The sequence below is a fragment of the Leuresthes tenuis genome, unplaced genomic scaffold, assembly GCF_036924035.1.
Source record: "Leuresthes tenuis unplaced genomic scaffold, fLeuTen1.0.hap1 SCAF_19, whole genome shotgun sequence".
NCBI classification, from domain to species: domain Eukaryota; kingdom Metazoa; phylum Chordata; class Actinopteri; order Atheriniformes; family Atherinopsidae; genus Leuresthes; species Leuresthes tenuis.
Genome location: NW_027325373.1, coordinates 29,280,171 through 29,296,074, shown reverse-complemented (window position 1 = coordinate 29,296,074; position 15,904 = coordinate 29,280,171). Strand labels below are relative to the sequence as shown.

Genomic DNA, 15,904 nt, shown 5'->3' with positions numbered 1-15,904 from the left:
TTTTGTTTGTGATGAGCATGTGCAGACTTTTTTGAGACTTTTTTGATGACCTCAGTGAACTGCTGTCTATGATCTGTGTTGATTTTGACTGTGTAATTATTGTTGGTGATTTTAACATCCACATGGACAACCCTCAGGACAAAGGGACTAAAGACCTGAGTAACACTCTGGACAACTTTGGGCTGACTCAGCATGTAGCAGAGGCCACACAGAATAGGGGGCACACTCTAGACTTACTGATCTCTAAAACGTAGTTTATACTTCTCCGTCATTTCGACGATGTAGCTACGACGTGGACGTGGACCCCTACGCCGTAGCCTGACGTGCACCTCCAAAACATTCCAAATACAGGTCGCGTTGATACGGGTTGATACGGTCGCTGACAGAGTCTCTGTGGCGCAATCGGCCAGCGCGTTCGGCTGTTAACCGAAAGGTTGGTGGTTCGAGTCCACCCAGGGACGAGTAGTTTCACCAATAAATTGTTGATATGTTAAACATATTGCTGCCATGTCTTCAGAACACGGTGTCACCGTCCAGCCCTGCCACTTTAAGACGGTGTCTGTGTGTGTGTGAGACATACGTGTGTAGGGAGAGACTTGATAAAAAAAGATTGATCGAATAAAACCTGCTTTCCGCACAAAAAAGCCTTGACTCCGTTCTCATTTCGCCCCACACTTTGGCCCGGACCCTACGATTGCCAGTCAAAATAAAGACCAGCTCCTTACTACGGTTCGGAGGCAGGGGGTTAAGAAGGTAACACTGGGGGCTCGTCCGGGATTTAAAAGTTGGCTAAAAGTGAGAAGAAGAGCTGTGAACGCGAGAGAGCATGGCGACACGCGGCAATGTTTTTGAAAGACACGGGGAGCTCATTAGCCCAAACGTAAGCACCAATCCGTTTTTAACGGACATAACGGACTCTGTTGATTCAACTGGCAGCAGATGTGTCGCCGGCGGGGAGAGTTATAACCTGTTTCTAGTTGGCATGGAGCTAACCGCCGGAGTAACGGAGCTAGCCGCAGGTGAAGCGGCAGCCCGTCCAAAGACAGCGCTGCTCAGCGGGACATGGCTACCGACCCCACCGCCCTCAGCACTGACTAATCCCTTCCACACGCCAGCAAAGCAGGACGGCGCAGCGGTCGGTGAGTCTATGGTTCCCCCTCAATACTGTTGGGTTGGCCCTGGAAATATGGTTTCTACCCCAGCTGTAGCCGTACATTACGGCATGAACAATGACTTTAAACAGACTTTTGATGGACGGCCAGCGAACCCCTTTTCCCCTGCAGTAGCAGAGGCCACACAGAATAGGGGGCACACTCTAGACTTACTGATCTCTTTGGCGCAATCGGCCAGCGCGTTCGGCTGTTAACTGAGAGGTTGGTGGTTCGAGCCCACCCAGGGACGAGCAGGTTTACCGACAGGTCCTTGATAACTTACACATACTGCTGCCATGTCTTCAGAACATGGTCTGCACTTGTCTTTCTATGGGCTGCATCCTCATCCTTCACAACCAAACTGAACATTCTTCCTAATTCTAACCAGTTGTATGTAAATCGAAAGCCAAGCTGTCAGGCTCTGTGGTTAGAGTGCTCCAATAACCTTTCATTCCCATTCTCGCCGCTCAAATAAAGATTGGTGGACTGACAACTGGAGGAGTGGTAGTCAACCTCCACGGCTGGCCGAGGTGCCCTTGAGGAGGGCTCCGTGCCCCCCCTGCTCCCCGGGCGCTGTGATTGGCTGCCCCACCGCTCCAGTGTGTGGCATCTGTCTCCATGAGTGTGTGACCCTGTGCATGTGTGTGTTCAACAGGTACCAACCTGGATGGGCCACATGCGGAGGAGTCATTTTAAATTAAATAATTTTAGTTATTTACACATCCCCTATCATTCAAATGGTTATTAGTATGCCATGAGACTAAAGTGAAAGAAAGTTTACCTGTTTTGACAATAATTAAAACCAGATTAATTCTGCGGGAGGCTCCCTGGTGTCAGTTTCTCCTGAAATGCCTCAAGTCAAGATGAAGCACAGGTCTGCTACTCAGGCTTTGTGGACTCTTCTTTTATAATGAACCATTACACAGAAAACTGTGAAAATGTGGTTCCTCCTCTCCAGTACCCCCGAATAGACCTTACCAGGGAGGCTGAGGAGTGTGATCCCGTTTTTCCCGTCCGACACATACATTCTTACAATTTGAATTTATTGAAGTCTGTTCAAAATGAAAAATGTGTTTTTATGTCCAACAACATTCTTTTAAATATTTGATGCTAATGATAAAAGCTCCACGATGTCAGATTTTATGTTCAAAGCAGAACATGTGAAACAGCATAAAAAGTCAACATTGACTGAACAGCATACATGTGTAACTGTGCTGTCGACACAGTGATGTAAACACTAGATAAAGAGAGAGAATGAGCTTTTTACTGTCGGACTGTGTTGACTAAAGTGAGGACAGAAAACAACAGACTGAGCGAACAAAGAGAAAATCAGGAACCTGCAGGGAAATCTTGCCCCACAGCTGAAAGTTTCTCCTTTAAACAGAGAAGTTTCAGTATTTTTCTGTTTTCACCACACTGCTGAATGAGTTCAGGCGTTGATGCTGATCAGTGTTTCCTGAATTGTTCTGTTCTGTTGAAGAGTACTTTTAGTTGTAAATGATGTTGTCAGATTGGTAAATAAAATCTACTCTTTGTTCCACTGTCTTCATATAGAAAGTCCAAGATCTTTAATCCTTCCGCAGGCAAGAGGAAAATTGTGCGTCCAGAGTGGAGTCCTCCTGTTAGACACTAATCCATATGCTGATGTACATTCCAGCTGTCGTGACACTAAACAGTGAAATTAATCTTTTAACACCTGTAAAATCTATTCATGGTTCAAATGTTTTGACCTGTTTTGACTCCTCCTGTAAGCATGTAGTGTTCTAACCCTTCACACTGTGGGGTCAATGCTTGTTTCATTCAAAAAGGAGTGTATCAACTCTATGTAAGCACAGTGCATAAATATGTACAATAAAAGGTGATATCAAACCCTCAACAATATAAGAAATACCTTATTTGTCCTTGGAAGAATAACTTTAGAAGAAAATTACCTTTTAATTGACAAGTAAAACTGTTTCTTATTTTGATAAAAGAATCCAAACAAATTTAGTTTTTTTATTTTTACAATGTTTTATTTTATTTAAACACATAAATCAATGTAATAATAATTTTTGTAGGAACATATTCATATTCTTATTTGAATGACACAATAATGCTCTTAACAGTTGTGAGAACAATTCACTGATACTTTCAGTCAGTGCAGTTGTTCAGGATGAAAAGATAGAGCCGTACAAAAGATATCTACATTTTAAGTATTTTTATTGATGTTACTGTAACAGGATGTATAGAGATTTCATTGGTTGACTAGTCTTATGTGCGAATACTAAATGCTGCCGCTACTTTCTCTCTTGATGTTGTTGTCGGCGATGTTTTGGCGTCATATATTTTTTGAAGCGCCTCCACATTGAAGGCAGCTCTGGTCTTTCTTCTGAGGGGTTAAACTTGTCCACTGCTTGTTCTGGTACTGCAAGTTTAAGAGACATGTCTTCTGTGGCATGTAAGGGGTTTGATGTTGGAGAGTCCTCTGAATGTTTAGAGGTTGGTTCCATTTCGATGATAATGAAAGTTCTTTCTTGATTGTTTCCTGGAAGTGGTTCCTGGATAACGATCTGGGGATGAAATGTCCTCCGTGTCTTGAGGTTCCTGGATGACTTCAGGCTGGTCGTTCTTTATAATGGTCTCTACCGTCTTTTTGTTTTTGCACCGACGCTTTTTAGAAGAAACTTTCTCTTTCGGTGGCTCTGACACATCTTTTGGTTGTGGGACTAATTCCATTTCGATGTCACTCACCAGTTCTCGGACCACGTCTGGTTGTGGCACTCCAGCCTGATGAGCCAAATCTGATGGAATCACTTCCTGTGAGTCTTCAGAAACCCTTTCTATTTCTTTTTCTTCCACAGGTTCGGAAATCTTCTCTGGTTCCTGTATATGGATCGGTGATGAAATGTCCTCCGTGTCTTGAGGTTTCTGGATGACTTCCGGCTGGTTCTTTACAATGGTTTCTGGCGTCTTTTTGTTCTTGCGCCGATGCTTCTTTGATGTAACGTTCTCTTTTGGTGGCTCAGGGATCCCTTGTGGTTCTGTTTTGTTGACTCCCTCCACTTCTAGATTCGATACTTCCACTTGTGAAGCCAGCTCTTCTACTATTACGTTCATTGGTGGAAGACATATCTTATCTAAATGGAGTTCTGGGAGGATGTACAGCTCTGTTCTTTCTTCTGGCTTGATGATTACGGATAGAAACACAGCCTTCATAAGTTCTGCCACCTTCTTTTCCTGTGTCTTTGTTGCCTCCTCCTGTGCCTTTAGTTTGGAGGCAAGATCAATATTGGAGGCAAGAGCAATATTGGAGGCAGTCTTTTCTTTGAGTTATTCTTTCAAGCTCTCTACCTCTTTCACAACTGACTGATATTCAGTTTCAGATACTGGTGGTTTCAGTGTTTCACAAAATTCTGCAATGACTTCATTGCATTCCTTGAGCTCCTGCTCACACTTTTCACGGAGATGACGCTCACATGTCAAACTGTTTTCCAGGTCCTTCAGTTTTTCCTCCGAAATGGAGCAGCTATTCTCTGCTGCTGCGTTTTGGTGTTTTTCCCCCCTCTTTTCCCTCTTTTCTGTCTTCTCAAACCCCAGCTGGTCGAGGCGGATGGCCACCCTTCCTGAGTCTGGTTCTGCCAGAGGTTTCTTCCTGTTAAAAGGGAGTCGATCCTTTCCACAGTCGCCACAGGCACGCTCAGGACGGGAGATTGGACTGAAGACAAGTTTCGGTGCAATCTGTTGGTTTCCTTAGCTAGGATATAAATTTTTTGAATTGGCTCTATATGAATTAATTGGATTATGATTACAATGAATTGAATTCCAATTGGCTTGAATTGGACTATTTTACTTAAGTACCTTGAGATGACAATTGTTGTAATCTGGCGCTATATAAATAAAATTGAATTGAATTGAAATTGAAATACAGCCTTCATAAGTTCTGCCACCTTCTTTTCCTGTGTCTTTGTTGCCTCCTTCTGTGCCTTTAGTTTGGAGGCAAGATCAATATTGGAGGCAGTCTTTTCTTTGAGTTGTTCTTTCAAGCTCTCTAGCTCTTTCACAACTGACTGATATTCAGTTTCAGATACTGGTGGTTTCAGTGTTTCACAAAATTCTGCAATGACTTCATTGCATTCCTTGAGCTCCTGCTCACACTTTTCACGGAGATGACGCTCACATGTCAAACTGTTTTCCAGGTCCTTCAGTTTTTCCTCCCAAATGGAGCAGCTATTCTCTGCTGCGACTCTTCTGTCTTTTTCTCGTGTTAGAAAGAAATTCTTTTTCAGCAGCTTAGTCCTGACAATATCCATCCGGTGATATAAATAGTTGATCTTGTCCTTATTATGTTGGTAAGATTCCTGTAATTTCTCTGATCCATAATCTTCGTCGGCAGCAGAGGCATTAGAGGGAATCTCCTCGGTTTGTGAAATTGGAAACTTCTAGGTGACGCAACGAACTTTGGAGGCCTGGGGATGATCCTGCACAAGCTGGACGTCCTCGGACTGAGGAGTCACAGCCGCAGCAGAGACCTGGGATTGTTCCTTTTCCAACAGCTCATTTTCTGAGCTTGATGTTAAAATTTCTGATCTGTTGGTGGGTTCCTCCAAACCTTTGTTACTGCCAAAAGTAATGTTATATTTGAAGGAGTCCTGGGATTGTTCTTTTTCAAACTGGTAATTTCCTTGGCTTGATGTTAAAATTTCCTGCCTGTTGGTGGGTTCCTTATAACTTTCGTTACTGCCAAAAGTAATGTTATATTTGTTGGAGGCCTGGGCTTGTTTGTCGGTTTTTGAATTTGGAAACTTCCACGTGACGCGACAAACTTTGGAGGCCTGGGGATGATCCTGCACAAGCTGGACGTCCTCGGAATGAGGAGTCACAGCCGCAGCAGAGACCTGGGATGGTTCTTTTTCCTCTTCGTCATTTACTGTTTGAGGAGACGGGGAATCCTCAGAGGCCTGGCATTGTTCTTTTTCCAAAAGGTCATTTTCTGACTTGTTGGAGGGTTCCTCATAACTTTCATTATCACCAAAAGTAATGGTATATGTGTAGAAATCCTCAGGTAAATCGTCGTCTACCATGTCACACCACTGAAGTTGAGCAGATGATATCTTGGTTTGACTCATTTTGCTTGTTGTTTTTAAGAGCTTGTCAAAATGACTATTTAAGATAGTAATAAAGTGTTGTTTTTAAGAGTTTGTCAAAATGACTATTTATAATAGTAATTAAGTGTTGTTTTTTTAGGCGATGTGAAAATCGTTTACTGTGACTTTCAAATTTGCTTCCAAAACTGGACGTGTTTCTTCAGATAAACTCCTGACGAACTGTGAAAAAGGAGTGAAAATGTCTGGCCTATATAACATTTGTGAAGTCAAACAACATCAGAGGTGACATCAATTGTGATGTCAAACAACATCAGTGATGACATCACAATTTAGTGATAAGACTAAAAAAGAGCAATGGCGCTCCGTTCTCAGCCACCATCTTGTGTGTTGTTTTGCGCTCTTGTTCAGTTTTATGATTATACATTTTTAAACTTTTTTTCTGTGAAATCTCAAAATATTATTGTCCAGGTCAGTTTTAATGCATTAATTGTATGTTATGGTACTCACAACTGCTTTCTTCATGCCTCCACTGGAAAATTGGATCTTATTCTGTGATGATCTGCAGGTTTGAAGGCCTCTGTTTTGTCTCTCGTCTGGTCTGGTCTGAAATTGCAGTCCGGATTCCAGAATGTTGATTTTTGTTCTCGGTTAATCACTTGATGACTTCAGCTGAATACTTCATGTCACTGTCACGTTGCAAGGTCCACTTCTGCCAGTTTTTCAGCAACCAGTGTAATGTTTCCCACCAGCAGTGTTTACCAAGACAGAGTAATGTCAGTTTTTAAAATGTTTCCAAGATAAGCCTTTTTCCACATTTGATATGGTTTTCCTGCAATTCCATTCAGTTTTATTTATATAATGCCAAATTACAACAAATGTCATCTCAGGGCATTTCAATGATATAATCCAATTAATGCCAATTTGAGTCATATTCCAATTAATTAATTTAAAAGTGAATCCAATTCATTCACACAGAGCCAATTCAAAAACAATTTACTGACTAAGAAACCAACAGATTGCACCAAAACTTCTCTTCAGTCCAGTCTCCAAAACTTGTATTATATCTAATTAGATATAACTTTGAAAGTCCCATTTTGAAAGTGGACTTTTAAGCCTTGAAATAAGTGATTTTTAGGTGGCTAGAATAGAATAGAAAAATACTTTATTCATCCCCCAGTCAGGGAAATTCAAATCAAGTAGCTCATAAAATCATAAATATTTGCAATGATTGTGTGTTAATCCCAATAACATGTTCAAGTCTCTGTAACAGAATGCTGTGATCGATCGTATCAAATGCAGCACTGAGATCCAACAGGACAAATACAGAAACAAGAGGCTAAGAGGAGATCATTGGTAACTTTTACCAGTGCTGTTTCTGTGCTATGATGCACTCTGAATCCTGACTGAAACTCTTCAAAGAGATTATTTCTATGTAAATGATCAAAGTTGTTCTGCAACTAGTTTTTCAAGAACTTTAGACAAAGGGAGATTAGATATAGGTCGATAATTAGCCAATACACACTGCTCAACAAAAAAAAAAGAAACTTTGAAAACAGATCTCAGTGGAAGAATCATACTGCATATCCAGGCAATGTGTGAAGGATGAAAGACCACAATTGGCATTAATGATCAACGCAGACTGAATTCAAAGACACCCCTATCATGTGAAAAGGGCGAAAGGGCCATTGTAGCAACTGAAAATTATACCAAGTGGCCCCCACATGATTGCATGCATTACAACATTGGGGCATGCTTCTAATGGATCAACATACGGTGCCCTGTGGGGACATTTATCCCAAATGTGGAAAAGAGCATCACTGAACTTCTGAACAGTCGGATGCAACCCAACTGTATGAGTTTAACCAAGACATGTCCTAGAGGTTTTTTTTTTATTTTTATTTATTTTTTTTTTATTGGATTTAAGTCAGAAAAGTGTGGGGCCCATTCAGTGGTATAAATTCCTGCAGGAATTGTCTGCATACTCTGGCCACAAGGCCAGAGTATACTGTCATGCTCTAGAAGGAACACAGGACCCACTGCACCAGTACATGGTCTCATAACAGGGCCAAGGAGTTTAACCAGATATCCATGGGCAGCTGTTGTTCAGCCTGTAGAGGTCTGTGTATCCTTCAGTGGATATGCAGAGTACTACAACATGCTCCTTGACTGGAACATGGGCCCAAGGAGAAACTGTTAAGCGCACAGGAGCCCAGAGGGTCATGTCATCAGTAGTGACACTGAACAGGGCAATATTGAAGTACTCAAGAATCAGAGAAGGCAGAAATTAAAAGTTGATGGTTTTATTCCAAGTAAATAAAATGCATCTTAAGCATCCGCCAGGACAGTCTGGTTGCCGCTGGACACATCCGCCAGGACAGTCTGGTTGCCGCTGGACACATCCGCCAGGACAGTCTGGTTGCCGCTGGACACATCCGCCAGGACAGTCTGGTTGCCGCTGGACACATCCGCCAGGACAGTCTGGTTGCCGCTGGACACATCCGCCAGGACAGTCTGGTTGCCGCTGGACACATCCGCCAGGACAGTCTGGTTGCCGCTGGACACATCCGCCAGGACAGTCTGGTTGCCGCTGGACACATCCGCCAGGACAGTCTGGTTGCCGCTGGACACATCCGCCAGGACAGTCTGGTTGCCGCTGGACACATCCGCCAGGACAGTCTGGTTGCCGCTGGACACATCCGCCAGGACAGTCTGGTTGCCGCTGGACACATCCGCCAGGACAGTCTGGTTGCCGCTGGACACATCCGCCAGGACAGTCTGGTTGCCGCTGGACACATCCGCCAGGACAGTCTGGTTGCCGCTGGACACATCCGCCAGGACAGTCTGGTTGCCGCTGGACACATCCGCCAGGACAGTCTGGTTGCCGCTGGACACATCCGCCAGGACAGTCTGGTTGCCGCTGGACACATCCGCCAGGACAGTCTGGTTGCCGCTGGACACATCCGCCAGGACAGTCTGGTTGCCGCTGGACACATCCGCCAGGACAGTCTGGTTGCCGCTGGAGGCCTCTTTCAGTGCGGTCATGAGGTTATTCAATCTTGCGCTGCCACTTGACGCCTTAACTTCAACTTCATTTGTTTCCAGTTGCACTGAAAGAAATAGGCATCCAAGACCAATTCAATACACCTTAATTGCCAAGTCCCACTGCTTTGACCTGGAACTTTGTTAGCTTAACCAAGTTATCCACATTGTTGTAATAACTGAGAACAAGAACAAGGCTTTCTCAGGAGCTGCTTCAAACACCAAATGAAGCTTTCCCCACACCACAGAAATTTTATTGCAATTTTTTTTGCAAATATTTTTATGCTTTGAATTAAACAGTTACATATAATTTCCAAAGATTAAATTCTTCTGCTGTAAGAAGCCAGGACAAATGGTCAGTTGGTCACAGATCTTGCTCACCTTCTTCAACATTTTTCACCAACATGGAATCCATCGACTTAAGAAGGCCAAGGTTTGTCTTGGGAGAAACATCATTGGATGACCAGTCTGTAAGGAAACCAAGGAGTTATTGTCAGAAAGAAGCTCAAAAGAGTTGATGCTATTTATTTACTGACCATTTTCATTCCTCTGCAGCACATAAGATCTTCCATTTGTTCCAACAACTGGCAAACACCAGCCTATGGACAGATAATTCATTAAAGTTTCATGTTTCTGCAACTTCATGGAACAACATAAACAACCTCACCCTGACACATCAGATTACCATAAAACCCATTACAACCAAAAAATAATTATACAAGGGAAATATATATATTTACGTAAAGAACACTAAAACGCAAACCTCTGGTTAACCATATTGTCAGACCACAAATTATCTGGACCCAAACAGCTCCCATTGCTTCAGTTTAAACACAAAAATGCAACAGGCAAGTTTTAAAAAGTTCATCATGCAGGTATCACAGCTGTTCCTCATAGGTCTAATTGGCTTTCAACTCAGAGAAGACATGCAGGATTCGATGTACTTTGGAATTTGGAAATTGGGACTCATAATCATGTAATTTATCATATTTGTTTCACAAAGTGGGTAAAGAAATCACAGCAACCTTAGCTTTATTTTGCTGCTTTGTTACAAAGAACAAACAATTATGTAGTTGATTAAACTGAAGAAAATGTTTTATTTGAATGAGGCATAAAGTACTTTTATGCCTTATTAAATCAATAATGAAATAAAGCTTTAATATTTCACTTTTTAGTTAAAATATAAGTGAAGAGATAATGGAGTATATCTAATCAACTTAAGATGGTGTTTTCTTTGATTTCTCAGTCTGAACTTCTAAGTTCCCAGTTGTTGTTGAATGCAGCATCAGGTTTTCCTGTGACAGACATATGATCAAACCAATCAGATTACTGAACTCTTACCTATAATTCCTATAATACTTGATTCCAGGTGCTTTTTCTGTGTACAAGTGAGTTTAACACAATAAAGAAACAAGGTTTGTCCTTAAAAGATACCTGAGAAATAGTTGCATTACTGTGGTAAAAGCTCTCCAATCTCATAAATACCTGATACAGTAATTTTGAATATAGGGAATTGTTAGATCAGAACTAGGACATGTTCTTGATAAATACTTTACTTTACTTCTCTGCTAAATTTCTTCTTATGTCTTTTCGGCAAAAATTAAAATAAGACCAAATGTTGGTAATGAATCAAGAAAAATTCAAATGACTCCTCTGTGAATCATGATTTGGTGTTTTGTTTTTGTTTTTTTCACTGAATCACAATGAAAATTTGAGATATTTCACAATGAAAATACAGTTTAGCAGAAGCCGGTGTAAAAAGTCATGGTCAGCTGTCTTCATCTGGAGAAAATGTTGGTTGTCGTAAAAAGTGGAACCAGAATTGGCAACTTTTAATGAAAGAAATTTGTTCTTTAAATTAAATGTAAAATATTCACACCCACCTGTGCTCTAATTCAAGTGTTCAGATGCCCCAAATAACCAATAAATTACAGTTTTGTATCATAAAGTTTTTTCCTGAGAATCATTGATCAGGTCAAAAATATATTTCTTAATGCCAGCTTTTCAAACAGCTCCAACACTTGGCATTCCAGATCCTCATGAACCTTTCATACAGGCAGTTGATGAGAAGCATGGTTGTATGACATCTGTTCTTATGCAGGAACATGGGGGCAGGCAAAGGCCAGTGGCGTATTTCTCAGCAAATTCGGACTCTGTGGCTGCAGGCCTGCCTGGTTGTCTTCTTGCTTTTGCAGCTGCAGAGAAAGCTGTCCTGGCCTCTCGTGATATTGTAGGCTACACTAATTTGACTGTTTTGGTTCCTCAGTAATGCAACAACTAAAGTACTGCTGACAGAAATAATTCCTAGATGGGGCATTCTAGAGACGATCAGCAGTGATAATGGCAGACACTTTGTAAACACAGCATTGACTGAGGTTGGTAAGTTCCTTGGAATAAGCTTGCACACAACATTGTGCTTATCATCCACAGAGTGGAGGTGCTGCGGAAAGAGAAAGTGGTACATTAAAGACCAAGTTAGCCAAATGTTGTGACGAAACGGGTCTGCCATGGACAAAAGCATTACCAATTGTGCTCACCTTTATGAGGATGAGAATCAGAGCTCGAGTGAATCTCAGCCCATTTGAGATTTTATTTGGCAGACCTCCTAACCTGGGATTGGGACCTGTAACCAGACCCCTCCCTTCCACAACTGTCAGCAGTAAAGGCTGTACTCCACCAGTGTGTTAAGTGCTAGTAACCTCTGACACCGAAGAATGAACCATCCTTACTGAGACCTGCAATGAAGCGACGTGGTGATCACACGTGCGAACCATGGCAGAAACTGTTTATTATTTGTATTTTCTTATTTAAAACCAGCATGTGCACATTTTATCTTGATTTCACTGGAAGAATAAAAGAGAACTCTCTCCGGGGCTCCCGCCATCTCCTCTGGGTTTGTTTACGTTACTGCACTGGACGCCTCGTGGCGCCTATCTCTGCCACTCCAGGTTTGGGCATCTGAAACCGACTCCCTTTCGATCGGCCGGGGGCGACGTAGGCCATCGTCCCGCACTTCTGAGTGGCGTTCGCCCATCCCTTGATGGACCAACTGATACCACCTTCAACTGCTATTCACATGGAACCCTCCTTCGTTCTACTACCACCAAGATCTGAAACCTATGCCCTTTCGAAGATTTTAAGCTTCTGTTTGCACCTCTCTCACTAGAGCAGGAAAGGGCCAAATCAAGTGTGGCAGACCATTATTATCTCCAGAAGGAGGAGAATCAGATCCCCCCTGCAAAAGGCCAACATCTAGTGTGCCCCCTGATGTGAGAATTTTCCCATTTTCCAACATGGGAAACCCAACAAACACTGCACAGGCAATCATTTCACCCATGTCTATTTCGTGAAATGTGATGTCCATCTTTGCCTGAACAAGGAGAGAAACTGTTTTCAGGCCTACCACAATACAAAATAAGATGTGGTGTACCAAAAAATAAACAAATCTAAGTGAAAGGTTCCTCTTCCACCACACTGGTTCCGCTGGTGGGTTTGTCATCGCTGCGTGATAGCTTTATTTCAGCAGATACAGAATATGTATGACATTGTTTTGCAATATGGAAAAAATGTTCTGTTGCTTGTTTGAAATTACTTTAAGAAAAGTTTAAAGGAAACTCAAAGTTTAATGAGTTAAAAATGTTGTGTTGTAAGGGTTTTTGTTTGTTTAAGGTAAACAAACTGAGCGATGAATTACACATCAATACCAGATATATCAAATATGATACGTATTAAAAATCATATATGCAAATATATATACATTTTTTTTGGTTGTTAGAAGGTTCAACAAACACAAATGTTTTTAAAAAAACATTTTTTTCTGACAGTTATTTCATGGCTCAGGCTTTACAGGGAATTATCTAACAAAATAAAGACCCGAGTACACAAAAAAGTTAAAGAATTTTAAAATAGGGGAGACTGGGTGTGGTGGAAATTTTAGTAATGCACAGAGTCATTTTGCACAGAGTTATTTTCTTAAGATAACTTTAATAGATGCTTTAATGATAATAAGATAAGATTGATAAGATGCTTTAATAATAATATCTTGCAAGAGAGAACAATACAGTATAAAATACTGAGTTGCTCAAACCACAAAAGGCAAAAAACACACAGTTATATTGCCCACTTATCACATCATCTCTCTTTGGGTATAGTTGATTGTTCTTCTATCTTTCCTCCCCAACCATCAGTTGAGGTTGCCCCCTTAAAGTGCAGCTATCTCATTATAACTGTCAGGTCTCACAGAGACTCTTAGGTCTTTGTATATTGTCTTGTCACTTCCTGTTTTATTTTGAAATTAACAACTCCTCTCGTTTCAGATAACTTGCTCTTCCTCCCGTGCCATGTGTCTCATTGGCTTCCCTTGTAGGTACCAGATGTGCTCGGGTTACCAGATCTGCTCGGGGCCCTGCGCCTGTTTGGGTTTACGTTTACCCCACTATTTACATTTTATGAATGCCAATATGAGGTTATTTAATAGAAACTCCAACTGTATTACAAACTACATTGCGTCCCATTTCATAAGAATCAGATGTCCTCGGGGTGAAGTCCCTTTCGAAAGATAATGCTGGATTTCTTTGTAAAAGCCATCCATGTTTCCTACGAAGAGCCGCGAAAACGACTTCAATAGGTTGTTTTTTTTACTTCTTCAGTAAGTTGTCCGGACCAATCACATTCCCTTACGTCATCGTGCCAACGTCCAGCCAATAGGCGCAGGGCCCCGAGCACATCTGGTACCTACACCCTGATTCCCAAGTGTTTCCACCTGTTCCCCTTGGTCCCTCATGTGTATTTAGTCTGCGTCTTCCCTTGTCTCGTTGCCAGTGTGTTGAATTGTCTCTCGAGCTTTCGTCCGCTAGCCTCCACAGTGATCCACGCCTACGTAAACCAAAGATCTTGTTTGTTAATGATTTCCTCCTTGAGAGCGATTTTTTTTGTTGTAAGTTTTTTCATAGATTTAGCCAAGTGAAGTTTTCTTTGTATTGTCGTTTATTCAGTGGTACCTCCGGTAGAGGAGTGTCTTTGATTTCTAGTGATAACTTTCATAGCAACTCCATTAGAAGGAGCCTCTTTTGTTTATTGGTTTTGTTAAATTTCTATAGAGCCTCCGACGGTTCGGAGAGGGATAAATTTAGTTGTAAGATTTATATAACCTTTTGTTTTTTCCTCCTAGCGTGGAGAGAGTTTTCTTTTGATAAGTTTTATAGTCTCACTTTTCTCCCCACAGGTATCGAGAAGAGTGAGTTAGGAATTCATAATCTATTGCTTTGCTCTGCAAATGACTATCATTATATAAATAAAATCTGGTTATTGTTTCTACCCTGCATCTGCGTCCAGTGCTTCACGGTTCGTGACAATAACAAGCCCACCATTGTAAAGAGGAATTTCAGAAAAACAGGACAGGCTGGTCATTTGCAGGTTATACACAGTAACACTTGAGGAAAACTTGAAAGCAAAGAAGTTCTTTGAGTCATTTGGTGAGATACGTGCTAAATTCTGAGAACTATTTCTTCCCCACCTGACAGGGACAATAACATTACCCATGTCAGGGGGAACACTGCCCAGTGCGCGTCTGTTGAATTCATTTGCAGATTCAGGTTGGGATTCAAAGCAAACTATACAAGTATTTTGTGATCTAGCTAACTTAAAATGCCGTTGTGGAATAATGTGACTAGTGAGGGGCGGACATTCTGTACGCCAAGCATAGTGATCTCCCTCACTAGGATATTTACCAACCACGCCCTTAGAATAACTTTCTCTCATCAGTCAACAATGTGTCAAACACAGGTGATGGGTACAATTTACATTACCACGGAGTAGATATCTTGCCATCACAGGGGCAATCTCAGGCAGGTACAGCCTCTCATTAAGACTGCCATTAGAGCAGATGCCATAGGAAGTACAAGTGAAAGGATCAACTTCCCCCCAGGCACTCCTGGTTGTGCATCTTTCATACAAACCACACAAGAATTTTTGGTGACAGATCTGACAGAATATAATTCTCCAATTGATACCAAACGTTGCGCATCACCCATGGTTCTTGTAAAACATTTCCTGGAGTTGCCACCAGGAGAGGCATCTTTAATATGATCTATATTTTTGCTTCCAGTGAAATCAAGATAAAATGTGCACATGCTGGTTATAAATAAGAAAATACAAATATCAAACAGTTTCTGCCATGGTTCGCACGTGTGATCACCACGTCGCTTCATTGCAGGTCTCAGTAAGGATGGTTCAATCTTCAGTGTCAGAGGTTACTAGCACTTAACACACTGGTGGAGTACAGCTTTTACTGCTGACTCTTTTCGTCCTTCCGGGCGTGATGGTTAGGCTGATGTATGTCAGGGTGTTAAATCATCAACTGGTTGCGTCACCTTCTTACAGTGACTGGCATGAATCCAGGTTGCTCTCACTGCGACTTTAACAGCTGTGTGAGTGACCAGTAGCACCTGGAACGGGCCTTACCAACTTTTGAACTTCCAGTTTTTCCTTCGAAGTTCCTTCACCACTACCCAGTCACCTGGTTGGAGTGGGTGCAGAGGTGTGTCTGCTGTGGCTGGAAGGGCTGCTTTCCCTGTCTGTGAAACTTGAGATCATCATCACAAACAGTTGTGGAAGGGAGGGGTCTGGTTA

General features: G+C 41.9%; 1 non-coding gene across 1 annotated transcript; it reads left to right on the top strand.

The window, feature by feature from the left end:
• Positions 1-387: 387 nt before the first annotated feature.
• Positions 388-461, top strand: trnan-guu (transfer RNA asparagine (anticodon GUU)). The gene has a single exon. It is a non-coding gene; the product is annotated as a tRNA-Asn (tRNA).
• Positions 462-15,904: the final 15,443 nt, after the last annotated feature.